Below are 26,215 nucleotides of genomic sequence, written 5' to 3' on the forward strand. Positions count from 1 at the left end.
TGAATGAGGTTAACAGTCTAGTGTTTGATTGACACAAAGAAGGGTACTATCATTGAGCACTTTATATGAACTTACTAGACGCCTGGGACTCTATGGTCCAGTTGAAGGCTAATTGTAGCCGAAATGCGTAGGCTGTCCTATTCTTGCACGTTTTGCACATGGTATTTTGAAAATAAATAGTTTATACAATCCTACCTGCTGTCGTGTCGTGACTTCTGCTGGGAGAAGAAAGGAGGCGAGAGGGATAGAAGGAATATATATATATATATATATATATATATATATATATAAATATCGCTCCAACTGGTTGCGGTGCAACGAAACCTCCAAAGCACTTTCTCCAGTGCACAGACACGAAATGACGTTCCCAGGCCAGTCTTGAGGTGATTGTGGTTTTATTCAATCATAAAAGTGCAGGGGTACATCACAGAGAACATCGAACAGACGCGTTTCGGGCGTGGCCGCCCTTGCTCACTGTTAGCGGTAAGGTGGACAAACATACATTTAAGTAGTGTAAGGTCAATTCGAAAAAGCGCGCCCAAATGTAAATCACGCCCAAACTAAATTAGGAAACATAGTAAAAGGGCTATGTACAAGGTAAAGGTATAAGCATGAAAACAAAACTGTGTCGGCCATCTTAGCTTAGTCAAATCTACAAATATACAAATGCATCTATTGAGTGTGCAATCATACAGGCAATCTTTATCATTTGAATGATATCGTGAAAGTTAATTCAATACGAAAAATTGATAATGTATGAACATTCATTTTGCAATATCCATTAATTTTGTACAAATACAAACCACATATTATGTCTGTTATTGCCTATGCACTTCATTCTAAGTTGTGACTAAAAAACGGGTTCACAAAAATTAAATTTTTCATTCATTGCACTTCTAAATGAGCACTAATGCCCCAAATGACCTTTGTTTTATATATAATAACTTCTCCAAGTATTTTGACCTATTATTATAACAGATGTTTGTCGCTCTTTTTAAACAAATAATGATATTTGTAAATAGTGGGGGAGTGACAAAATGTCAACGATCAGTTTTGTAATGACAAATTGTGATGTGAGGTTAAATCCAAAATAAACAAACAAAATAGTGACAATGGTGAAATTACTAATACTTTAAAATTCAATAGTTTCTTATTATTCTCAGATGTTTTAGTCACATCATGTTTGCTCACTTAGTTATACAAAGGGGTGCAACAACTATTCTAATAATTGATTATCAATTTGTTTTTCCAAATGATTCTGACAATGCAATTTCTCTTGTTATGTAGACATACAATGCCTAATCAAAAAATTGTAAACTATTCTACGGGAAATTACAGGAAATCCCAAAACATGACTGATATTTACAAAAATTCAAAAAGGTTACAAAAAATTACTTAAGTCCTCTCCCATATTCAAACCAGCTGGGGTTTTACTGTTGAGTCTTATGATATACAGTGACTCCAGTTGCCTCAATTTCTTTTCGTAATCCCCACCCTTCTTGGATGTTTTCACAGCATCTATTACAAAATAGTTAAGCTGAGACAGGTTCCTATTGTGTATTTGGTCAAAATGTCTAGCTACTGGGTAGCTTTGATCACAATTGACAATGGCCCTAAGGTGCTGGAGGATACGCTGATACACGGGCAATTTGGTGCTTCCTATGTATCTCAGATTACATGTGCAGGTTAAAACATACACTGCTAGTTCTGTTCTGCAGGTATAGTGAGCTTTGATTGCCATGGGTTTGGGGTCAAAGGGAGTTGAATAAAACCTAGTGTTGATGCCAAAATGACATGCACGGCATGAAGTACAACGGTAGAAACCCTTACGGGGTGACAACCAATCATCATTTCTAGCTGTTTCTGGTGCACTTGACACCAGTTCATTACGCATGCTATAAGCCCTCCTGTATGTTATCGTTGGTTTGTTGGGTAAAATTTCACTGAGTACAGGGTCAGTAAGAATTACGGGCCACTGTTTTCTCACCAAACTCGAAATCTGGCGGGCTTGCCTGCTATAGCTAGTAATTAATCTAATGTCATTACTTTTGTCTGTGAGGTTTGTTTTTTCTATGTCCATATTGTTTGTTGCTAGCAAACTGTTCCTATCTAGTTTGTTGGCCTTTGTCCTTGCTTTATTTAGGGCGTTTCTTTTGTAACCCCTAGCTTCCAAACGTACACTGGCTTCCCTTTGATGTTGGTCTCGAAGTTCGACCGAACTGCAAGTCCTATGAATCCTAAGGAATTCCCCATAGGGGATTGCCCTAATGGTATGTTGTGGATGGAAACTTTGTGCATGCAGGATGCTATTTCCTGCAGTGCTTTTTCTGAAAAGACTTGTGGTTAAGGTGTTGTCCACTATCTCAACCAGAACATCAAGAAAACTAATTTTGTTCTTGCTTATTTCAGCAGTGAACTTCAAATTAGAACTATTCCTGTTGATACTTGCTACAAACAAATTGGCCTCTTTCAAACTCCCTCTCCAAACAATAAAGACATCGTCAATGTACCTGATGTACTCCACAATGTTGTTATTCCAAAAGCCAGAGTGTTCGACCATGAGAACATGCTCCTCCCACCAGCCTACGTGGAGCCCCGCATAGCTGGGGGAGAAGCATGCCCCCATGGCCACACCCCTCAACTGCTTGTAAATCTTGTTGTTGAAAAGAAAAACATTGTTATTGAGACAACGTTCTACCATAGTGATCAGCATAGCGTTATGTTTATACAATTCAACAGGCCTTTTATCCAAATAGTGTTTGATTGCTTTTAAGCCATCCAAATGAGAAATACTAGTATAAAGACTAGCTATGTCCATTGTCATTAACAGATATTCAGCTGACCAATTGCATTGGTTGATATTCCTAAGGAATTCTGTTGAGTCTTTAATGTAGGCAGGTAGGCTAGTCACAAAGTCTTGCAAGTAGTTATCGATATATTTTGAAGTGTTCTCAAATAAACTGTTTATGGCAGAGACTATTGGCCTCCCCGGAGTTGGTAAGACTCCCTTATGAACTTTCGGGATGAAATAGATGTTTGGTAATACTGGGTGATCCTTTTGTAAAAACTTCATTTCATCCTTGGATAAGAGACCTTCCCTTTTCCATCCATAGAGTTCTTTGTGGTAGGCTTGTTGGATAGTTCTGACAGTTTTGAAGTCAGTAAGGGTATAACAATCTGGGTCGTTGAGGTGTTTGTATGCCTCTTCCATATATTGTTGCCTGCCCCAAAGCACAATGTTGCCGCCTTTGTCGGATTGTTTGACAATTACTGCTTGGTTGCTTTTAAGTTTCTTCATTAGTTCATTATAGGGTCCCATTTTAACATTTGTTGATCCTTCTTGTCTTTTGGTACGTATGTTCAATGTTTTTAGACCTTCTATTATGAGTTCTGCATATACGTCTATGGCGTCTTTGGGCATTATTGGAATGAAAGTTGATGGCAATTTAAATGGACTTCCTACAGTTTGACCCAAATCAATATCTTCATCGTTGGCCATTTCCTGTGTGCTTTGAGAGGATGTGTTGCCATTTGCGCATAATGTATGCATGGTTTTCATTAATGTGATATCTTTTGCTTGTAATCCACTTTTTTTTGGTTATGGTGGGGACCATTGTCGTGGCTTTTTTTGTCTTCCCCACTCCTTCTTTGATGGCATAATATTTGCGCAATTTTATTTTCCTGATAAATTTGAAAACATCCACTCTGGTGTTGCCATAATTAAAATTGCTTTCTGGGCAATAGGAAAGTCCCAAAGTTAGGAGTTGTTTCTCCGCCTGATCCAATTCGACATCTGTTAGATTAATGATGGTGTTGTCATTTCCTACTTGTTGCTTTTCCAATTCCTTTTTCTCTGTGGTCGCCCTCTTCCTCTTTGCGCATTTCCTGCGTTGTCTTCGTCTTGAGTTCCTAAGTTGCTTGTTTGAACGTTCCTGGATCGTAATGTGCCCTTTCGTTGCATCCTCATAAACTCCAACTCCTCTCGTAGGGTCAGTTGGCCCATATCCCCTTCCTTTGCACCTGGGCTTCCGCTGTCTGATTCCTCACTGGTTGGCATTAAGCTCTCATTAGATGTTGTGGCGATCGAATCGCCCAAATCGACTGATGCGGATGGTGCTTGTGGTTGGACTTGTGCCTGTTTAAATACACTTTTACCGGATGCCCGTTGTCTGCGTAGGTGGTCGTATTTCCGTGCAAACGTGTATATTTGCCCTAATTTGTAATCTTGTTCATCTCGGGCAAATTTATACACTTTCCTGGTTTTAATTGTTGCCTCATGTTTACTCAAACGTTTTTTGATATCCTTACGCGTTTGTTCGATTAACGCTTCATCTTTGGCAAATTGTTCTTTTAAAAGTTCCTCATTAATGCGTTTGATTTCTTTGAGATCCTTTTCACGGTCTATTTTGGCATACTTTATCAAAAGGCATAGCAGTCTCATGGAAGCTTCCAGGTTGCTTTCTGCCCATTCCTTAAGAAGCATAGGGTTTGGATTATCAAAACTAGGCACTAGCATAATCCTTAGGCCTCGTGGTACTTTGCCTACTTCATGATATTTCTCTAATGAACGGATCTCCCACCACTTGGTTAATTCACTCCTCATGTGTTTTTCCAGTTCCCTTAACAGTCTTTTAATGTCATTGTCCGTCTCAATTGCAGTTTGTTCATTCTTGCTTTTGTCCCCACTTTGTGTAACTTTCGGCAAATTGAGGAACAGCTGATCGAACGCCTCCTCCCGTTCCCGCTCCTCCGACATTCTCCTCTGACCCCAATTGGATATGCACAAATGTTATTTGTTATTCAAGGAAATGGCACTTTAGAGTGTGCCGCTCCTTACCGCTGGCTCATAGAACACCTTTCCAACCTGGCGAGGAAATCACCGCGTCTTCACCCGATAACTCCGAGTTCCTTACACGGGACCTCCGTACTCCAACGGATACACCCGTACAAACTCACTCGGACGTCGGAAGCTCCGCTCGTAGTAGAAACCTCTCTTCCAGGGGGCTGACCTGATTTGCTTGTGTCAAACAAACATTCCAAGTGGTCCGTTTAAAAAGCCAGCCGACTTCACGAAAAGGGGTCTGTGCTAACAGGAACCGACCATATCCTGTATTTATATCGCTCCAACTGGTTGCGGTGCAACGAAACCTCCAAAGCACTTTCTCCAGTGCACAGACACGAAATGACGTTCCCAGGCCAGTCTTGAGGTGATTGTGGTTTTATTCAATCATAAAAGTGCAGGGGTACATCACAGAAAACATCGAACAGACGCGTTTCGGGCGTTATAAGGTTATATATATATATATGCATCACCCACTGGAGGGTCTGAATTACCCATAAACCACAAGTACCAGCATGCCTCAGAACAATGTCCCATCAGGGCGGCCACTAGGGGCCCAAAGTTACTAAAAATGGCAATCGTGTCTGTGGTGGATGCAGAAAGGTGTGCCTTTGAGAAAGGTCAAAGTTGACCGAAACGCGTCAGGACTTGCCTTAAATCAATAAATAATCTGACTTACTGTGGATGTGCGGCTCATTTCTTTTCCCGTGAGGAGAAGGTTGGAGTAATATATATATATATATATATATATATATATATATATATATATATATATGTATGACAGCAAGTTTCTTTTCATAAAAGAAGGTGAGTCGCACTCCTGAAGGTGATTTCGAAAGACTTTTATTTCGATAGCAGTTTTCTAGCCGTTCTGTGTCCCAATGCATTTCGGTCTAAACATAGACCTTTCTCAAGGGGGCTAGTGGCATCGGCAAAAGGAGGAGAGGTTGGATGTCGTTGGCCTCATGATTTGCGTGTTTAAGCCCCTCGGTGGGCGTCACTCTAGGGACTTGATGGGGTGATTGCCCCCTGGTGGGCGCCGCAGTCGGCTGGTCAGCTGAGGCTCTCTGGTATTCGTAGTCTGTTCCTGCCTCCCTCATTTCTGCCCTGTGGGGGAGCGATGCACGGAAATCATGTTCTTTGCTGCTTTTCACCTTCACCTCATAATTCCTATTTTCGAGGCATGAGGGCCTGTAACCAAGGTCTGGTCCCTGGCAGCTTCCCCTGCCTTGTATTTGCTTCCGCAGTCAAAAGGTTTGGATCCAAGTGCAGGCAGTAGTGGGGGCTCCTTTGTTTGGCGGTGCGTTCTCTGCGGCAGGACCCTGCCGCTTTATATGACAGCAAGTTTCTTTTCACAAAAGAAGGTGAGTCGCACTCCTGGAGGTGATTTCGAAAGACTTTTATTTCGATAGCAGTTTTCTAGCCGTTCTGTGTCCCAATGCATTTCGGTCTAAACATAGACCTTTCTCAAGGGGGCTAGTGGCATCGGCAAAAGGAGGAGAGGTTGGATGTCGTTGGCCTCATGATTTGCGTGTTTAAACTCCTCGGTGGACGTCACTCTAGGGACTTGATGGTGTGATTGCCCCCTGGTGGGCGCCGCAGTCGGCTGGTCAGCTGAGGCTCTCTGGTATTCGTAGTCCGTTCCTGCCTCCCTCATTTCTGCCCCGTGGGGGAGCGATGCACGGAAATCATGTTCTTTGCTGCTTTTCACCTTCGCCTCATAATTCCTATTTTCGAGGCAATGAGGGCCTGTAACCAAGGTCTGGTCCTTGGCGGCTTCCCCTGCCTTGTATTTGCTTGCGCAGTCAAAAGGTTTGGATCCAAGTGCAGGCAGTAGTGGGAGCTCCTTTGTTTGGCGGTGCGTTCTCTGCGGCAGGACCCAGACGCTTTATATGACAGCAAGTTTCTTTTCACAAAAGAAGGTGAGTCGCACTCCTGAAGGTGATTTCGAAAGATTTTTATTTCGATAGCAGTTTTCTAGCCGTTCTGTGTCCCAATGCATTTCGGTCTAAACATAGACCTTTCTCAAGGGGGCTAGTGGCATCGGCAAAAGGAGGAGAGGTTGGATGTCGTTGGCCTCATGATTTGCGTGTTTAAACTGCTCGGTGGGCGTCACTCTAGGGACTTGATGGTGTGATTGCCCCCTGGTGGGCGCGGCAGTCGGCTGGTCAGCTGAGGCTCTCTGGTATTCGTAGTCCGTTCCTGCCTCCCTCATTTCTGCCCCGTGGGGGAGCGATGCACGGAAATCATGTTCTTTGCTGCTATTCACCTTCGCCCCATAATTCCTATTTTCGAGGCAATGAGGGCCTGTAACCAAGGTCTGGTTCCTGGCGGCTTCCCCTGCTTTGTATTTGCTTGTGCAGTCAAGAGGTTTGGATCCAAGTGCAGGCAGTGGTGGAAGCTCCTTTGTTAGACAGTGCGTTCTCTGCGACAGGACCCAGCCGCTTTATATGACAGCAAGTTTCTTTTCACAAAAGAAGGTGAGTCGCACTCCTGAAGGTGATTTCGAAAGACTTTTATTTCGATAGCAGTTTTCTAGCCGTTCTGTGTCCCAATGCATTTCGGCCTAAACATAGACCTTTCTCAAGGGGGCTAGTGGCATCGGCAAAAGGAGGAGAGGTTGGATGTCGTTGGCCTCATGATTTGCGTGTTTAAGCCCCTCGGTGGGCGTCACTCTAGGGACTTGATGGGGTGATTGCCCCCTGGTGGGCGCCGCAGTCGGCTGGTCAGCTGAGGCTCTCTGGTATTCGTAGTCTGTTCCTGCCTCCCTCATTTCTGCCCTGTGGGGGAGCGATGCACGGAAATCATGTTCTTTGCTGCTTTTCACCTTCACCTCATAATTCCTATTTTCGAGGCATGAGGGCCTGTAACCAAGGTCTGGTCCCTGGCAGCTTCCCCTGCCTTGTATTTGCTTCCGCAGTCAAAAGGTTTGGATCCAAGTGCAGGCAGTAGTGGGGGCTCCTTTGTTTGGCGGTGCGTTCTCTGCGGCAGGACCCTGCCGCTTTATATGACAGCAAGTTTCTTTTCACAAAAGAAGGTGAGTCGCACTCCTGGAGGTGATTTCGAAAGACTTTTATTTCGATAGCAGTTTTCTAGCCGTTCTGTGTCCCAATGCATTTCGGTCTAAACATAGACCTTTCTCAAGGGGGCTAGTGGCATCGGCAAAAGGAGGAGAGGTTGGATGTCGTTGGCCTCATGATTTGCGTGTTTAAACTCCTCGGTGGACGTCACTCTAGGGACTTGATGGTGTGATTGCCCCCTGGTGGGCGCCGCAGTCGGCTGGTCAGCTGAGGCTCTCTGGTATTCGTAGTCCGTTCCTGCCTCCCTCATTTCTGCCCCGTGGGGGAGCGATGCACGGAAATCATGTTCTTTGGTGCTTTTCACCTTCGCCTCATAATTCCTATTTTCGAGGCAATGAGGGCCTGTAACCAAGGTCTGGTCCTTGGCGGCTTCCCCTGCCTTGTATTTGCTTGCGCAGTCAAAAGGTTTGGATCCAAGTGCAGGCAGTAGTGGGAGCTCCTTTGTTTGGCGGTGCGTTCTCTGCGGCAGGACCCAGACGCTTTATATGACAGCAAGTTTCTTTTCACAAAAGAAGGTGAGTCGCACTCCTGAAGGTGATTTCGAAAGATTTTTATTTCGATAGCAGTTTTCTAGCCGTTCTGTGTCCCAATGCATTTCGGTCTAAACATAGACCTTTCTCAAGGGGGCTAGTGGCATCGGCAAAAGGAGGAGAGGTTGGATGTCGTTGGCCTCATGATTTGCGTGTTTAAACTGCTCGGTGGGCGTCACTCTAGGGACTTGATGGTGTGATTGCCCCCTGGTGGGCGCGGCAGTCGGCTGGTCAGCTGAGGCTCTCTGGTATTCGTAGTCCGTTCCTGCCTCCCTCATTTCTGCCCCGTGGGGGAGCGATGCACGGAAATCATGTTCTTTGCTGCTATTCACCTTCGCCCCATAATTCCTATTTTCGAGGCAATGAGGGCCTGTAACCAAGGTCTGGTTCCTGGCGGCTTCCCCTGCTTTGTATTTGCTTGTGCAGTCAAGAGGTTTGGATCCAAGTGCAGGCAGTGGTGGAAGCTCCTTTGTTAGACAGTGCGTTCTCTGCGACAGGACCCAGCCGCTTTATATGACAGCAAGTTTCTTTTCACAAAAGAAGGTGAGTCGCACTCCTGAAGGTGATTTCGAAAGACTTTTATTTCGATAGCAGTTTTCTAGCCGTTCTGTGTCCCAATGCATTTCGGCCTAAACATAGACCTTTCTCAAGGGGGCTAGTGGCATCGGCAAAAGGAGGAGAGGTTGGATGTCGTTGGCCTCATGATTTATATATATATATACTTATATATATTGCTTGTACTCCGTTTGACGCTGCCGCATCCCAGTCATACTTCTTGTACTGCAAAAACGGAAAAGACAGACCCAGATTTTGTGCAAAATCAGTGGTTTATTCCATCAAGCAGAATAACACCCAGCAAGCCCGCATGACGCGTTTCGCCTCTAGCCAGAGGCTTGATCACATGATACATTGCTTGAAAGTGATAAGGGGTACTTATTGATTGAGCCTGTACAAAGAGGGGTGGCGCTAGTTGTTTCTGGCCATCCCTCAGTTAACCCTGTAATAGCCAGTCTATTTACCGACTTATTTTAACATTGATGGCTTGGTGCCCGGTGTTGTCAATTGGTCATGTGATTAGTGCAAAATACATATAGTGCAAAATACGCAACAATGTATAAAAAACTATAGTGAGGTTAGATACAATCACAACCAGATAAAAATTATGAAGAGCAAAGTATTTGTACTAGTCTGCAATGTGTAAAACGTTGCTATTTTCGTAAAACACAATAGTAAACGACATAGTGTCTTTTTTGTTATGACATTACTAGCTCTTCAAGGAAGATTGTTTCTTAAACTAACTCATCTAATCACATATACTGTACATCAAATTTATAATAACAATACAGTTCTATAAAAGAGTCTCAATAAACATTGTAATTAAAACCATCTTGTTGTTAACCAAAAAAAAGAGACCAATGAGAAAACACAAACTGATAATAGGGTATGATTAAAGTCCAAATTTTGTCAAAACGGTCTAAGCTCTAATCAAGTACAAATCCTCATATTCAATCCTACCAATAAAGTGCGTAAATAGTGCAAAAATGTGTAATATACATCTTAAAACTTTTTTTATAGCTCTTGAAAGGATATAGAGGGAGGTGTTTGAGTTTTTAATCATTTCATCTACACCCTTAACCCAATCTCTTATAGACAATTTCGTTCAAATCTTAGTGCAATCAGAATAGAGTGCATTGTGCAACCATGAGACTAGATAAAAACTGTAGACGTGAGTGAATCTGAATACTAGATTGATACCCTTGATATGCTGATATTTACAAACAGGTGTATTAATCTTTACTCGCGTTAAGGCCTCGCGGGGTCTTACAGTCCAATTCAATGATATATCTAGTTTCCAAAAGAAGGAGCTTAGCATCTCTGTCTCCTCCTCTTTTGAGTGGCATGACGCAATCGACAACATAGTACTGCAGGACTGAGCGATCACTGTTGTGTCGAGCATCAAAATGACGGGCTACCGGGTAGGCTTGGTCTTTTCCCACGATGGCCCTAATGTGCTGCAGTATCCGTTTGTGAACGGGTAAGCGGGTACTACCCACATACCTGAGTTCACAAGGACACTGCAGCACATAGACTGCGAATTCAGCCCTGCACGACATGCGTTTTTTAATTTTGACAGGGCAATTTCTAAAAGGCACAGTGTACTGAGTTTTATTACAGCCATGTCTGCAAGCTTTGCAGACAGAACACTTTTTAAAGCCTCCGCTAAGAGCACCCCAGGTATCGGAAATCGGTTACTCTAGTACATTACTTACTAGTCTATCCGACAAAGATTGGTATTTCCTATATGTGATGTCAGGCTTATTGGTGATAAATTTCCCCAGTTATTAAGTTCCAATTTTTATAGAAAATCCGCCGAATTTCCTTATGTTGTTTATTATATGTGGTGATAACCCTGGGTTGGATTTTAGTATCCTCCACTATTGGAACTCTAGGTTTGTTTTTAATTGCCAAACTCTCTTCTCTTGTTACTGAAAGAGATCTGTTGATTGCCCGCTGGACAGTCTTTACAGAATATCCACGGGACAAAAAACGTGCTTGACTCTCCTCCTGAGCCTTCTGACAGTCTAGGTCGTCACTACAGATACGCCTAATCCGTAGCTTCTCCCCGAAGGGGATGCTATTAATAAGGTGTTGAGGGGGCTGGCTGGAGGCATGTAGCACCGTGTTACCTGCCGTGGGCTTTCTATGTAGCTTAGTGTGTAGGCCAGAATCTGAAACATATACTTCAGTATCCAAAAAGAACTGTTAACGTTCAATGCCTCCACAAAATTATTGGCTTCTAAAGATGTACCTCGCCACACCATAAATATATCATCGATATATCTCAGGTAAAGTGGAACATGTTGTTGCATTGTTGTGCCATGAATGATGCCAAGGGTCTGCTCCTCCCAGAGTCCCATGTGAAGACATGCTAGACTCGGGGAGAAGCAAGACCCCATAGCTACCCCTCTGACCTGCTGGTAAATCTGATTATTAAAGAGGAAATAATTTTGTTCCAGACACACTTGGATCATAGAAAGTAACATTTTGTTGTGCGAAGAGAAGTTCATTGGCCTCTTGTTTAAATAGAATTCCACAGCCTTTATACCATCAGCATGTTTGATTGATGTATAAAGGGAAGATACATCGAGAGTTATCAATAAACAATCAATGCTCCAAACTACATTGTTAACTTTTTTGATAAAATCAGAAGTGTCCTGAACAAATGATGGAAGACATTTTACCCACTCCTGGAGGAAAAAATCGATGTATTTAGAAATGTTCTCTGTTGAGCTGTTGATCGCCGATATAATCGGCCGACCTGGTGGTTTGTTCAAATCTTTGTGTATCTTGGGTATTAAATAAAATGTTGGAATAACCGGGAAATCTTTCTTCATGAATTTGTATTCATCGTTTGAAATTAATTTGGCGCTTCTCCATGCCATGAGTTTCTGGTTTTGATCTTGCCAAGATACTTTCAAAGTTGTCAAGTTGCTTCTTTTGTAGCATGTACCATCAGAAAGTTGACTTTCTGCCTCAGCTATGTATAAGTCACGGGGCCATAGGACAATGTTCCCACCTTTATCCGCTTGGCGGATGATTACATTTTTATCTAATTCTAGTTTTTTGATTAGATTTTGGTAACATTGGTTCTTATTGTTAGCCATCTTGTGTTTTTTATTGATCGATGTGTATAGCTGTTTGAGTTCTTTCACAACCAAGTCATGGTAAACGTCTATGTTATCATGGGTTAGCACAGGTTGGAAAGTTGACTTTGGTTTGAAAGGAGTGTTACAAATGCCTTGGTCTTCCCTTGAGGTCACCAAAGGCAAATCTAGTGATGGTTCAACTTCCTGTTGCGACTCCAGATCTCATCGAAAGTGCCACGATCCCCGGCTTCCAATAAAGAGGGACTTTTTTGTGTCCCTACCTGTTTTTTTCCTTTCTTTGGTTGGAGAGCAAACAATTTATTCAGTTTCAGTTTGCGTACGAAACGATAAGTGTCCATTCTAACGTCCACATAATTGAAGTTCGATGGTGGACAATACGATAATCCTAGGCCCAGGATCATTTCATCATTAGCAGATAGAGTGATATTAGAGAGATTTACAATGGATTTTGATCTCAATATATATAAGCACTTAATGAACTTTCAAGCACAGTGTGGTCTGTACCTGGTTAACCGAGGAGTTGGAGTGATGGGATGGTGGTGTTCCATATATGCATGTATGTATGCATGTATATATATATATATATATATATATATATATATATATATATTATATATTACCTACTGGCGGTCGCCAGTAGGTATATATAGTTAGGATTTTTTCTCTATGGGATTTTTGAAAATTCTATGTCTAATAACTTTGGCGTTTGTGGACGGAATTGGCTGAAATTTTCAGGAAAATGGCACATTTTGTTTCTGAGCAGCCCTTGAAAATTTGGGGGGGGGTTTGTCAAGGGGGGGGCTGAGAAAAAAGGGGGGTCCCAAAACGTGTTTTTAACATTGAGTTTTCCATAGGGCGGTTGGCCTCACTTTTAGCCCGAACGGCTGAATGGATTTGCACGAAACTTGGCAAAATTGTAGGGACTGGTAGCCCGATGTGCCTTTTGTAGGTCTCAATATATGTGCTACAGTGGATTTTGAGAAATTAACGTTTAAAAAAAGATATATATCTGAAACAGCGGACCGGGCAGCGCTCCAGGACGCGTACTTTTCGCGCAACGGAGCTTTGTGAAGCGAAGCTGATTGGTTCTCCGGCGTCTGTCAACATTCCAAACAGTCCGTAGCGGCCGCCATCTTGTCTCTCGGTAGGATCGAGAGACAAGAGGAGGCCAAAGCGAAGGGGCAAATGACCATAAGGGGGAATAGTAGATCCTCGCTGACCCCCTACGTTTGATGAGGAGGTTTTAAAAGGGCCCCGCGGGGCAAAAAAAAAAAAATAATAATAATCGAACGGCTGAATGGATTTGCACGAAACTTGGCAAAATATTAGGGACTGGTAGCCCGATGTGCCTTTGCTAGGTCTCAATATATGTGCTCCAGTGGATTTTGAGAAATTAACGTTCAAAAAAAGATATATATCTGTAACAGCGCTCCGCTTCGCGTACTTTTCGCGTTACGGAGCTTTGCGAAGCTGATTGGTTCTCCGGCGTCTGTCAACATTCCAAACAGTCCGTAGCGGCCGCCATCTTGTCTCTCGGTAGGATTGAGAGACAAGAGGAGGCCAAAGCGAAGGGGGAAATGACCATAAGGGGGCATAGTAGATCCTTCCTGACCTCTTAGGTTTGATGTACCATTTTGCCAAGTTTGATGTAATTCCGTTCAGCCATTCAGGCTGTAGACGTATGTAAATGTGCTATGGAAAATTGCATGGGGAAAACACATTTGAAAGTGTTGAAATTTAGAACCAATTAAAATGTTAGTTTGGTTTTGTATTTGTGTGTGATGAAAGTTAATTGGTTATGTATATATTTCAAATGAGAGGAAACCACAGCCATTTTGTGATACTACTGTCTGAGGTACATTTGTGAGGAATTTTTGGTGGTGAATTTCTGGTGTTTGATTTACACAGTACTAACACTTCTCCTACTTTTAAAAAGGTGAGTTGTTAATTTGTAAGGGGAACTATGTTGTACACTTGAAGATAATTTGAAAAATGTTTTCTGTTATTTATTTGCAGTCCTTCTGTTATACTAAATACTTGATAAAGTTAGTTTTATATTATGTATTACTAAAAACGATAAATGAAAGTGATTATTTTTTTCTGCAATTTACAGCAAGCAATTTCAAAATAAAATGGCTCACAATGAAGAGACCGTGGCAATTTCTTTTGCATTGTCCACTACATTGATTGAAATTGAGAGCACCAATAATGAAATATTGTCACAAGGAGGAGATGACTTGTATGATTCCATTAGATTGGTTGAAATGGACAGCACCAATAATGAAATATTGGCACAAGGAGATGACTTGAATGATTCCACTACATTGATTGAAATTGAGAGCACCAATAATGAAATATTGTCACAAGGAGGAGATGACTTGTATGATTCCATTAGATTGATTGAAATGGACAGCACCAATAATGAAATATTGTCACAAGGAGGAGATGACTTGAATGATTCCACTACATTGATTGAAATTGAGAGCACCAATAATGAAATATTGTCACGAGGAGATGACTTGAATGATTCCACTACATTGATTGATATTGACAGCACCAATAATGAAATATTGTCACAAGGAGGAGATGACTTGAATGATTTTTTTGATCAATCTCTTGATGGCGAATTTATCGAATGTTTGGAGACCATAGAGTTACAAGAATCATCATTGCAGACTTTTCATGAGGACATTGCTGATGAGGACAAGTTACTAGTTCTTTCAAATTTAGAAAATTCTGAAGAATAAATTTATATTTAGAAATCAAAAATTGTTTGAGACATTATTCATTTTTATTTTTAATTTATGAGGTTGTAGCGAAGTGATTGTAGTATAAAATGAGACTTATAGTATAGAGTGCAACATTTTTATGTTACATGGTAAGTTTACTCATATTTACTTCCCTTCTGCCACTATATTATCTCCAATGTGTATTTGACATCTCTTCTTCATCTCCGGCCTCCTTTCTCTCACTGTGGGGCATATTATCAAGGGGGTTTATCTCCGCTTTTTTGGCTTTAAAAGCCAAGAAAGCGGAGATAAAATTATCTCCCTATTACCAAGCTGTCGCTAACACCAGTTAGTGACAGCTACTAGGAGATAGCGACCATCTTGGGCCCCGCTTTGCATGTCAGTGATATTTATCACTAATGACATGCAAAGTGGGCGTGCCAAGATGTTAGCGACTGGAAACAGTCGCTAACATCGCTATCTCCTATTACCAACTTTTGGAGATATTCGCGCTAAGCGCGAATATCTCCAAAAGCTAACACCTGCCCTGAGCAGTTCTTCACCATGTTATCCAATGGGAGGTGGATAACATGGCTAAGAGCATTTGCTCGATAATGCATGAATATCGCTGACTTTTCAGCGATATTCATGCATTGCGGCCGTTTTTTATCGCATTTGCGATAAACCTTGCTAATAGCAAGGTTTATCTGCGATAAAAATCGCCGATGTGCGGCGATAATTTTTGTCTCTAAACAAGTTAGAGAAAATTTTTTTCGCTAGTTGTTGGTAATATGCCCCTGTGTGTCTCCGATGCATCTTATCGCTGCTATTTTGTGTAATTACAGAAGAGAGTAAAATAAAATAGTTCGGAACGTGAAAAGGGGGCAAAGTAGAGTACTCCTCACCCCCTAGGCCTTTTTAGGCGGTCCCAAAAGGATCAGTTTCTGCTTTCCTGAGAGATTATGGTATGAGTTCCATATACCACAATAACTTGCATTACAACATGCAAGATATCTATCTCCTTTTGGAGATATTCGCGCTAAACGCGAATATCTCCAAAAAGTAACACCTGCCCTGAGCAGTTCTTAGCCATGTTATCCAATGGGAGGTGGATAACATGGCTAAGAGCATTAGCTCGGTAATGCATGAATATCGCTGAGTTTTTAGCGATATTGATGCATTGCGGCCGTTTATTATCGTATTTTCGATAAACCTTGATAAGAGCAAGGTTTATCTTCGATAATTTCTGACGATGCTTAGCGGTAAAAAATTCGTTGGTAAGCATCGTTAGCGATAAATATCGCTTAACTTTGGTAATATGCCCCAACGTCTGTTAACGTTCGATTCGAAGGAAATGAGGAAGTGTTGAAAAACATTGTTTGCGCCATCTTGCCTTTTTTGAAATGCCACACTTTTGTGGTGCACGGCAGCCATTTTAGATGTCTTGACCAGACCCACTCTCTGCACGCTGTCGATTCGTAGCATGGCTCCTCACCCTCGCAAGCATCTTCCCCAGGCACTGGTCACCCCCGCTCTCTGTCTTATGCATGGGCAATAAACCTCCCCCCATCTGCGCTGCTCTTCCCTGAGAATCACACTCTGTGCCCGCCCGACACCTCCCTTTCGCCCTATTCACTACCGCACCCTCTGACACTCCTCTTCCTCTGTGTCCGATTGTCCAGGCTATCAGCTAGCCCTGCAGATGTAGTTTATGGCCCCAGCTGTAAAGAATCACCCCTCTTCAAAGGAGTTATAGTAGATCAAGGCCCACACCCGATGAGATCCGTCACACCACACGTGTTCCTACTATCTGAAAACCATCCTGTATTGTGATTGGGGAGGGGACCGAGCCTGAAGCGGAAGATTCCAGGAATGACTCTTGGTACATCAAAGTTTTTACAATTATGTGTCACATTAAAAATATGTAGCACTCCAACAAAGTAGTAGGAATATAAATTTTTAATAACATATAAATATATACAACAAAACAAAAACAGTAAAAACATTTAAACAACGAAGAGACCGTGGCAATTTCTTTTGAATTATCCAATAGATTTATTGAAATTGACAGCACCAATAATGAAATATTCTTGTCAGTAGCGGTCTGTTGTGCGAATAGTTCCAAGGCAGCAGAACGCGCTGAAATCTAGATGGCACGAAAGTGATGTCTAGTAAGTTGCCGCCCAGCAAATAACGGCGTGGGGCGCCGCGGGGGTGAGTGAGTCCAGTAGGCACCACAGCTATTCTTACCGGCATCGCAGAATTACTGCTGGGGACAATGCCTGTGCTGTAGCAGGGTCACAGCAGAAACAAAAAGGATTTTGTTGAAGATGTTGTTGGTTTTAAATTTGAAAACAGTTCTGGTGTCAACTGCTATGCTAATGTAGTGGTTAATGTTTTGTTTTCTCTAGAAAATGTAAAAGAGGGGGAGGCAGTCCAAAGTTCCGTTAAAAGGGCAAAGGAAAGGATCGGTGGTTTGAACTATCAGTGAAAAAGGGGAGGGGGTGCAACAATTTTTCCTACCGGGTCACACTGTGCTTTCACCGGAACTGAGGTCTGCAGGATTCTAGTAATTCAAAGTGAGGCTGGCGCCAGCATGGGAGCGCCGACGTCCCGCGGATACAGTTTCGTCACTCCACGGGCGATCATGGCAGTCATTCCCCATCGGGGGTCGGAGACTCCCGCGGCTCCTCTAGAATCTTCATGGTCGTGGAGGACTACGATGGTGGAGTCAAGCAGTGACCGGGCCATTTCTTTATGCTGGGCCCGCTCTTGCCAGGTCGACCGCCATTTTGAGAGTTTGGTAGCTACTGGCGATCGCGGGGTCAAATGAGCGGACGGGCTCCACCCTGCCGGGCGAGACGTTGCAGCATGGCCACAGTGGAAGAACCCTTTTCCGGGCGCCTGGAGCGCTGAGGGTGCAGCTGGGAAGCCTCCACCTGGGGAGGCGGGAGAGGCCTGTTCGCACCGTCTCTCCCTCCCAGTGCACCCCACGGCGTCTCGCTTGAGATTTGTTATGGCCGGACCAGGCGATGAGGACGAGGGGGGGGGGGGGTCGGAGGCATGTGCAAGACATCCCCCCCCAGTGTTGTCGCAGCCATTATTCAAGAAAGAAGAAGTGTCCCGTCCGTCTTCGGGCCGGGCTTCCGGTAGATGTCGGCCGGACGCCCCTGGCTCTGGCCCCATGAACGGGTTTCTTGGTTTATCGGCTGCAGCCGGATCCCGTCGTCCTCGGCCCCCCGACCGTTGGTGGCCGGACCGGAAGAGCATGTGGCGGGAGTACCTGCAACTCTCAAGGGCCACCGCGGCCGGACTGGGAGAGAGAGGGGAGGGTCGAGGAGACATTCCCCCCCCCTGCAACTGTTCAGCGTTGTAAAGGCAATCCCCTGGCCGGGTCCCGCTGGCCTCGGCCTCTCCTCCGGCTACACCCTACGTTAGGATCTCCTGGCCGAGGCGTGGCAGCAGGACCTGCCTTATATGGGCTGCTCCCGGCTGGGCGTAGCCGCAACCCTGCCCCACCTTGGAAGTTTCCAGAGTGGGGGCGGATGTTCTACTGACTTGCATTTTCCCTAGTCTATCGATTTTTTTGGCGTGGCAGGCGGTGGGACAGCGAGGGGTGATTTGGTTTCTCTTACTGTTTTTCTGGTCTCTCACCACTGGCATATTTTAACGTTTTCTTGTTTCTAGGACATTAATAGGTTTTATCATTACGTTATGTTATCGTTTCTTTGTTCGTTGTTTAATAAAAGTTCATGTTCATCAGTGGCCTACTGATTTTCGTTTTCCTATTCTTTTCTTTCCAGGTTGTTTCATGCTAAAGTTTCTGTTAACAGGATACAGTGATCACTTCGTTATTATTGCATATGTCCTTTTCACTAGGGGTGCTCTCTGGTCGGGCCAGATGACGTATCTCTAGTAAATGGTCCGAGTGAAACAGGTGCATCAATCAGTGGGGAGTAGATAGGCATGACAGATTACAACGGGGGAGAAAGGTCCGCATTACGTACCCTTTCACTACTTGCAAAGATTTTCCTACGTTTATTTGCAAACAGGGAATACCTCCAAAAAGAACTAATTCCCAAACAGTCAATGTTCGGACAATCAATCAATCAATGAGGAATGAAATAGGTACAACGTGTTAAAGGCTTGCGTTACCTACCCTTCACTATCTGCAAAGGGAGAGAGAATATTCCTATTCTTCCTCGTTTGCAGGCAGAGAAGATCCTTAAGAGAACCAACTTCGAACAATTCAATGCTCGATTGAAACAATCAACAAGGGGTACTGTGAACACAAATGAACGCCGCTTATGTACATACGCATTGCTATTTTCAACAGGTTGTTCCTAATGTTTCTATTTTAGCGAGGTCAAAAAGAGATCCCATTAGTGGCCTACTGATTTTGTTCGATTCCTTTTGTTTTTTTACACGATTTTTCGCTATCTGCAAAGACTAAACAGAGTATTGCGACTCTGTGCTTGTTTGTAAATAGAGAATGAACCAAAGAGAACAATCAATCAAATGGAGAGAGAAGCAGGCACGACGGATTACAAAGGGGGCAAAGGGCTGCGTTAACTACCCTTCACTATCTGCAAAGAGAGAGTACTCCTAATAGAAATGAGGGGTGGGGGGCAGCATTCAAAGCAGATCAGTGTGCATAAACACGAAAATGTTTTTACTTACCACGTACTTGACATTCGACAGCTTATGATATTTGCTATTAAAAAACCATTGAAATTCACTGAAAAAAACATAGGTTATAGACCATATATAGTTAGGAATTAGCATTTACAAAACCTTGAAAATTCACTGAAAAAACCATAGGTTATAGACCATATATAGTTAGGAATTAGCATTTACAAAACCTTGAAAATTCACTGCAAAAACCATAGGTTAGAGACCATATATAGTTACCTGGACATTTTATTGACATAAAACCAATGAAATTCCATATATAGTTAGTTGCACTAACTATATATCGCGCACCCGCAATCCACTGCTGATGATGTCACATATTACATCATTCATGACATGGTCAGTGACATCACTGATGACATCACTGATGACATCTCAAATGACGGGGCCTCCAAAGCGCTCCTGGCAGGTGTGAAAATATCCACAGCATGCCACTCCAACAAAGAAGAGGTGGAGGCCTCTCGGGGGAAGCGTCGGGGAGTCCTTTAATAAAACAGCTCACGCATAATGCATTTCGGCCTTTGAAGCCTTCCTATATATATATATCCAAAAAGAAAGAGTTGCGCAAAAGCAAACGCGCACTCAGAAGTTTACAATTACTGCAAAACAAGGTATATTCCTTAGAACAGCTACGCGTTTCAACACAAGCCTGTGTCTTGATCACACGATTTCAAACGTTCTACTAGGACATGCTTAAATAATGAACATAAATGAGGCACCATTGTAGAATCCCACATGACATCAACTTTGGCAGAAATCTTTGAATGGTCAAAGACTAAACATATGTTGTTCAAAATAAGGATAGCCATATACTTTACAAATATAAATATATTTTCTTGTATAACCTATTGTACATGCTCCTCGTGCCGTATTAAATTAAATACAGAGAATAACGATTAAATACCGGAATATACTTTTTACTGAGAATCGACATAATTATCGGCACAAACTACATTAAAGCATTATCCCCATACGCGGTCTAGTGCCATGCTTTTCTTAATGTATTTGATACTCCGTGTAAAAAATAATAATACAAAAGAGAGTGCAAAAAGATTATTTAAAGAGAATTTGCTACTCGTATTAATCGTTGTAAATTTCTGCAGAGCTTAATCTGCGGTCTAGTGCCACAGAGACCTTGTATATTCATTCATCCACGATAGTCTTACTAATAACTCTGGCTTGTACGCCTCTCTATAACTCCGAGGTCTGTAACAATGGGCTAATCCTGCTAGAAATGTGTTTGCGGTCTAGTACCAAACAATGTGTGGGCTTAGCAAAATGAACAAAAAGCCTCATGCTGTTATAATTGTACGGTCAATTGCCATAATATCTCAACAAAATTAGCAAACTGATGTGGGATTATCTTAATATACCAAGTGGTAGAATAAAACTGAATCCTCCATTCAAATATCCATACTACTCATACAAAAACCACCAAATAACGATAAAAAAGTGCATAAGTGTTCTCTCTTATCTTAAAGTGAAACAGTGCATTCCATCCAAACGAAGAAAAGAGTAGGGAACCAGTGAAGTGCTAAAAAAAGTGAAGGTCCCTTCCTTACCTCCTGTGGAAAAATATAATAGTGACAATATTAAAACCAACAGTGAATTAAAAAAACGTTTTGTTACACATAAACAGTACTTTATCACAGTCCAAATAATCAAAAAGAAACATTCTTTACATAGGCATGTATCATTCAAAAAATCTCTCTACTACTAATGGAAAAGCGCAAGTATATAGATTAATGCTTTTAATCTTCATGTAAATGTGTTGCCAATTCTTCGTCTAAATTGTGCCCTCCCAGGAATCTGGTCTTAAATTCCATAATCCACTTAGATTCTTTCTTTCTGAGTGCCAGTTCGGAACTGGCACTCAGAAAAAAAGAATGCCTTCTTGATGGAATCAAAATGAAAAAACTGAAAGTATTTCCTACTGAGGAGACTGTAGAAAATGAGGAAATTAGGAAACTACATAACAAATAAGTCTCCCATGATGGCCACCAGAGACAAAAGAGTCCAAATGTAGCACAAATATCACCCAGATGTTGCCCAAGTATAGCCCAATGACAGCATGTCTCAGAGTGGTATAAAGAACAACTAGAGCGCTAACAGTCTTACTTTTTGCAAAAGTATGGCTCACCTGAAGCCATCTTGATATGAATAAAGTGGTAACACTTAAAACATTTAATTTGCAAAGGAAAAAAATGAGGGGGGCTAATTTTGCCATAGAAATTATGATTAGTGCTGAAGAAAGAAAAATTAGGGCACATTTTGACTTCTCAAATCCTCTTCTATTTCATTCAAAAATTCTGACATGCAGACTGAAACATGCACTTTGAATACCAGCAGCAGACTTCCCTGGTGAGCAGTAGCTTTACTACAGTGCTCTAATGAGCAACTAGAGCGCTAGCATTCAGAATGTATTGCAAATGTGTGATGCATCTGAATGCCTTCTTGAAGGAACCAAAGTAAACAAGCATTCAAAATGCAATAGGTCTCACCCTCGTTTAAATTAAAGCAATTCTGTTTGTAATTAGGTGGCTTTTTAGCTTTGCTTTTATTAGTGTTTTCAAACTTTCATGTACATAACATGCAGTAACTAACTTTGTGGAAAAGAACAGTAATAATATTTTTTCTCTTTTCATGACATGTGATGGCTCTGTTGCACTTTAAATGGGTGGTCAGCCCCCGTGACGTTGTCATGTGATCAAGGCTATCTCTAGCCGAAACGCGTCATGGCGGACTGGTGCTGGGCTTAAAAACCAAATAAACTAATATTGCACCACTCTGGGTCTTGCTGGTTCCTGTCTGTTCGTGTGGTTGTATTGCTGTGCCTACGGACCTTTTGGAGCTTGACATACTTCGTATTAGCATCCGGGATTGCTTCCCCCGGATTTTGCGAGACCCCTCCACGTTCTGGGCAAGCTGCGGCAAGAAGCAACGTTCTTCGGGACTTATTCGAAAGCTCCGTGTAGGAGACGCCGCCAACGCCCCAGGGAAAGCGGAATTGTCTGTAGGCGGGACAGCGGAAAAACCGGAAGTAGTTCGGGGCTTCGGGTCGGCGTTGGCTGGTCGGAAACCCTTGGCTCACCGTGCGAGTACCTGCAACGCTGTGACGGACCAACTGCGAGATACCCTGTGTGGAGTAGCAGATTCGACTCCGAGGTACATTATCTGGTAGGAGTATCGACTGCCTTGTGCGTTTTGACATTTGCCCACTGTTACGCACCATGTCAGCAGACACGTTAAGGGGGCGTGTGGAGGCGTCCAGGGGCATGTTTACGGACTCCCCGGCTGGGGCGTCCGTTCCCAACACCATTCCAATCACTGTGCCGAAAAACAAAAACGGTGCTAAGGACCTGTTTAAGCGCCTCGAAAAATGCAGCAAGCGAGAACAGTCTAAATGGTGGGAATTCACTTCGTTAACTGGCTACTTAGATGTGGGGCGGGTGCCGCGCGGACTGCGCATCATGTTAGCCCCCTCCTATGAACAACCTGACCCACTAATGTTATCTGCCTGGGCGCTTTGTAACTTAGATAATTCAAAACGTTTAATGGCCATACTTGTCCAGTGTGCTGAGAGCGATAGAATCAAGCTTTTGGATGAAATCACTGCAATTGAAGCTGAAATAGATAATTGCCTCCTTCACCTGAACTTGTTAAATACAGAGCAGAAATGAACACACGCCTAAAGCGAGAGGAGGAAATTATCAAAAGGAGAAAGGCGTATAAGTTTCAACGCGACAGACTGGACTATGAAAATGGCCAGATTTTCACATTTGCGAAGAGGTATGACAGCATTAAACAGGGTAAGTCTATCAATATTACTGCCGCCGCCAACACTACAGGCACTACAGCAATCCCAGAGCAGACTGAGTTGTCCTCATTCTCAGGGGACAGCTCGCAACCTGAAAGTGAGTCTGATACAGAAGGCAGGCGACAACAACGGTCGGGGTATGGAAAATTTACTCGAGCGCAGGAGTTGGAGTTGGTCCAGCAGGATCGCACACTAACCCTGCGCTCAGGAACTCAGTCAGCCGCCGGCAGCAAGCCAACAGGAAACGTGCAGAGAGGCTGAAAAGTAACAAACGCCGTAAACGCAAGAGGAACGCAAAGGAAACAACGTACCAGATGGCAGTGGAACAAAGCGCATCCAGCGCCTCCACAGGAGTAAATGTCACCAACTATGCCATTGACAATGCTCATGCAGTCATCAATCTAACCGACATTGTTCTGACCCCTAAGGAAACATCTATTTTGGCGTTAGGATTAACTTACAGTCCCCGTGGCGATTTTGATTATGCCACCACCAAGATTGATGTGTTCAAATTTGTGCGCAAATTGAAACTGCGAAAATATCATGATTCACGCACAACATTGAACTTGCATACATCCAGTGGTACTCAGCCTGTTGTCTCTGCCCAGAATGAAATCAGTGTAACCAACGAAGTAGCCACTATGGGAGCAGCTTTGACACAAGAGTTTTTGGAGCTCCAGGAGGTGGAGTTCCCCTCCCAATCTAACAACCAAGCAGTGCTCGGAGGAGAACCTTTTACTGCCTTATGCCAGACACCTTTCAAACCTAAGTCAAAATTCTGCCCACTCATGATTAAGGACAATGTGGATTTATTTCATGATAGAGTAACCATGCAATTGAAGGAATTACAGATCAAAAATGCCAACAAAACTAAATGCTACAACTATAGGGATAGTGATTATCACAAGCTAATCAAAAAACTTAGTGCAAACAAACACTTGGTGGTAAGACAATCCGACAAAGGTGGCAATGTGGTCTTATGGCCACGTAAGATGTATTTGGAAGAAGCCCTAAAACAGCTCAATGATAGGGACTGTTACAAGCGTATCACCATGCAAGATGCCCACATGGCTAGAAACGAAATTTATTCCAAACTTTCAGCCTGGAGGAGCAAAGGCCTGCTCACTATGGATGAGTTTAAATTTTTGAAAAAAGACTACCCAGTCACTCCGGTTATCTACTTCATCCCTAAAGTGCACAAGAACTATCAACAGCCACCGGGTAGGCCTATCATTTCTGCTTGTAACAGTTTGTTGGAAAATATGAGTAAATATATCGACTTTTTCCTGCAAGAGTTTGTGAAAGGTCTGCCATCCTTTATCTTAGATACCAGTGATTTACTCAGAAGACTTATTGATTTTAGATGGAATTCAAACTATATCCTGGTGTCCATGGACGTCACCTCATTGTACACCAGCATATTCCATCAAGATGGACTCAAAGCTGTGCAACATTTCCTTGGAAAAAGACAGAATTGTTTCCAGGAGCATTCGAAAATGTTGTTAGATATGATCTCAATCTGCTTAGAGAATAATGTCTTCTTGTTTGCTAAACAACTATTCCTACAGACCAGGGGTGTGGCAATGGGGGCCTGCTTCTCTCCAAGTTAAGCCTGTTTACACATGGGGTACTGGGAGGAGCAGGTCCTCATGTCAGAGCATGCTGCCACAATGAATACCAAAGTGAAACTCTGGTCTAGGTACATTGATGATTTGTTTTTTATATGGGATGGCACTGAGATGGAAGTGAGGGATTTTATCAACCAACTGAATGTTAATAATCTTAATATCCAGTTCACCAGCAATATCAGCGCTCAATCCATTGTGTTCCTGGATGTGGAAATTTATGTCCGGGGCGGTAGCCTCCACACCAAGTTGTACCGCAAGCCTACAGCGGGTAATACACTGTTGCATGCTGGAAGCCATCATCCAGCACACCTGATACGGAGTATCCCCTACGGGGAGATGCTTCGTGTCAGGAGAATTTGCAGCAGTGAGGAAGAATGCCGGCTGGCACAATCCCAATGTAGGGCTCGATTCCTCCAAAGGGGTTACAAATCTGAAACTATAGATAGTGCTATTCAGAAAGCTAATAGAATGGACAGAACAGCACTCCTGGGCTCAGGAGTTAAACAGGTGAAGTCTCCCGCTAATAGATCTCGAGAGGAGACCAGGTTGATCATTGGATACAGTAATCAGCACAACAGTATCCATAAAATAATTAAGGACAATTGGTCACTTATATCCAATGATCCTGTTTTTGGCCTTGACATGCCCAAATGCCCCAGTATAACTTATCGCAAAGCAAGGTCAATGCAAGATAGCCTGGTTTCTAGCAGCCCAGAGATGGTTACGGGATCTTGGTTAAATGAAAGCAAGGGCTTCCTGAAATGTTTTGCATGCAAAGCTTGCAAAAATGGCATCAGTAAGTCTGAAGTGAACACGCCACTTTCTCCATTGCAGCACTAGGCCACAAGTCCACAAGCGTATCCTACAGCACTTGCGAGCGATCGTTAACGGTGATCCCGCATACCCTGTTGCCAGGCATTTTGTTAAGTTTCATGGAAAAGATGCTTCCTTGCTCAAGTACTATGTGATAGACTGTGTTCCCCTCCAGAGGAGGGGAGGTGATAGAGAGTCCCTGCTGCGTAAACTTGAGACACGCTGCATTATTTTACTAGATACCAAGACACCGCAGGGTCTCAACACTGGGGAGGATTGCCACACCTATCTATAGTTATTGCTCATCCTGAGAAATGCACATTGCACTTTAATACTATACTGTGATTGCTGTGGTATTGTAAGTGTAGGCCAGTGATATGAAATCCCAACATGCATCCTGGACCCCTCCTGACCTTTA

Source organism: Lissotriton helveticus, chromosome 7 (assembly GCF_964261635.1).
Source record: "Lissotriton helveticus chromosome 7, aLisHel1.1, whole genome shotgun sequence".
NCBI lineage: Eukaryota > Metazoa > Chordata > Amphibia > Caudata > Salamandridae > Lissotriton > Lissotriton helveticus.